This window comes from Mustela lutreola, chromosome 15, assembly GCF_030435805.1.
Source record: "Mustela lutreola isolate mMusLut2 chromosome 15, mMusLut2.pri, whole genome shotgun sequence".
Classification (NCBI taxonomy): Eukaryota; Metazoa; Chordata; class Mammalia; order Carnivora; family Mustelidae; genus Mustela; species Mustela lutreola.
Window position 1 is genome coordinate 33527644 of NC_081304.1, and position 2353 is coordinate 33529996.

Below are 2353 nucleotides of genomic sequence, written 5' to 3' on the forward strand. Positions count from 1 at the left end.
GAAAGCTCATGTCACTTGTCCAATTGAAACCATTTAATAGTTTCCCATCACACCTAGAAGAAAATCGAAATTCTTCCCTTAGCTAACAAAGCTATAGCTGGCTTTTATACATAGGGGCAGACTTAAGTTTTGTAGGGTCTAAAACTTAGATAATTTACTTGTTTGTGGTGTAGGCTTTTTAAGAAAAAGAAAATTTTAAATCACAATTAAAAATTAAATTGAAAGCACCTGATCAGGGTGCCTGGGTGGCTCAGTTGGTTAAGCATCTGGGCTGGGGATCGAGCCCCACAACAGGCTCCCTGCTCAGCAGGACATCTGTTTTTCCTGTTACCCTTCACCCTGCTCATGATCGATCTCTCTCTCTCAAATAAATATATTAAAATCTTTAAAAAATTGCTGTATCTGCTGGATTATATGGGAAGTGGGGTCATGGAGAAGAGGGACTGTGTCCATGCTTATAGTGACTAAGTGTGGAATATGGTCATATCATTCTTCAAAAGCCAGGACAAAGGTTCAGGGCAGGAGGTGAAAAGCCCCAACTGGGAAGAGCTAAAAAGCTCTGCGTAGATTCAGAAATATTAAGGAAGGAGTTGAATTTCCTATAGGAGGGGGGCTCAGGTTCAGGGAACTGTGATCTGTGAGGGCTGGAGGACTTAGGGACATGGGGAATCCTTGACTGGCAGGAAGAATAAAAACACAGAGGGAGCAAAACTGGACACGAGAGAAATTGGTTGGGCTGAAAGTATAATAATAATCATAAAACAATAATAATAATAGCTAACACTTCCTGAGTACTCACCGTGGGCCAAGCACTGTTCTGTGCATGTATTAACCCATTTGTTTTAGAAAAACATATTTCTAAAGATGTTTTAGAGCATAGAGCATAGAGCTCTATGGGGTGCTCTATGTGCCAAGCTAAGGAATGTAGGCATATTTTACTGACAGTGGGGAAGTTTTTGAGCAGGTATTATTACAAAGTAAAAGAGAGGAATCAGAATTGCTTTGATGGGGGGGCCTGAAGACCCCCTGAAATTTTTTTTTTTAATTTATTTATCAGAGAGGGGGGGGGAAGAGAGCGAGCACAGGCAGACAGAATGGCAGGCAGAGGCAGAGGGAGAAGCAGGCTCCCTGCCGAGCAAGGAGCCCGATATGGGACTCGATCCCAGGACGCTGGGATCATGACCTGAGCCGAAGGCAGCTGCTTAACCAACTGAGCCACCCAGGCATCACGACCCCTTGAAATTTTGACTAATAGTCACACTATTTGTGACTAGCCATATATGTCTTTTGGGGGGGGGTTCTTTTTTAAAAATTTAAATTCAATTAATTAACATAGTGTTTATTATTAGTTTCAGAGGTATGGTTCAGTGATTCATCAGTCTTACATAATAACCCAGGGCTCATTACATCACGTGCCTTCCTTCATGCCTGTCATCTAATTACCCCACCCCCACGCCCTTCCTCTCCAGCAACCCTCAGTTTGTTTCCTATGATTAAAAGTCTCAGGGCACCTGGGTGGCTTGGTGGGTTAAGCCTCTGCTTTCGGCTCAGGTCATGATCTCAGGGTCCTGGGATTGAGTCCTGCATGGGGCTCTCTGCTCAGCGGGGAGTCTGTTCCCCCTCTCTCTCTGCCTGCCTCTCTGCCTACTTGTGATCTCTCTGTGACAAATAAATAAATAAATAATCTTAAAAAAAAAAAAAAAGAGTCTCTTATGGTTTGTCTTCCTCTCTGATTTTGTTTTGTTTTATTTGTCCCCTGTTTGTTTCCTTTGGTAACCAGAATCATGCTGTATGTATTGTTCTTTGATGTGCTTGTTGGAAAGGTTCTCAGCCTAGCACACTCCTTTTATCCATTATCCATTCCACAGAATTGAAATTATGGAAGACTTCACAAATTTGCATGTCATCCTTGCACAGGGGCCACGCTCTTCATCTCTGTGACATTCCAATTTTAGTGTATGTGCCACTGAAGTGAGCAGAGCCATATTTTTCTTTTTCTGGGGAAAGCCAGTAACTTCTATCCAATCTTAAAGGCTGAGACTTCAAACAAGACTAAGAATCACTGACTTAGCAGTTTCCAGCCTAGATGAGCCACAGCACAGTAGTAGCATTGAAGGAAAAAGGGGTCCCAGGGAAAGCAGGAAAGGAGGTGGGGTTGGCTGGAAGAGTAGCCAGAATCACTTCCCTCTGCAATCCATTGCTCTGATGAGGATGCTGTAAGTGGACCTTCCAGTGAGCGCTAGAGATGGAGAACGCAGCCCTCCAGAAACTGTGTGAGCAGCAGCTGCAGGCAGGGACCTGACCTCCATCACAAGCTGGAATTTGAATGACATTGTCAAGGAAAACAGAAAAG

The 2353-nt window shown here is 43.6% G+C and overlaps 1 non-coding gene across 1 annotated transcript; it reads right to left on the reverse strand.

Annotated features, from left to right (window-relative positions):
• Window positions 1-1872: 1872 nt before the first annotated feature.
• Window positions 1873-1977, reverse strand: LOC131817169 (U6 spliceosomal RNA). Its single transcript, XR_009348377.1, has one exon. It is a non-coding gene; the product is annotated as a U6 spliceosomal RNA (small nuclear RNA).
• Between the last annotated feature and the right edge of the window lie 376 nt (window positions 1978-2353).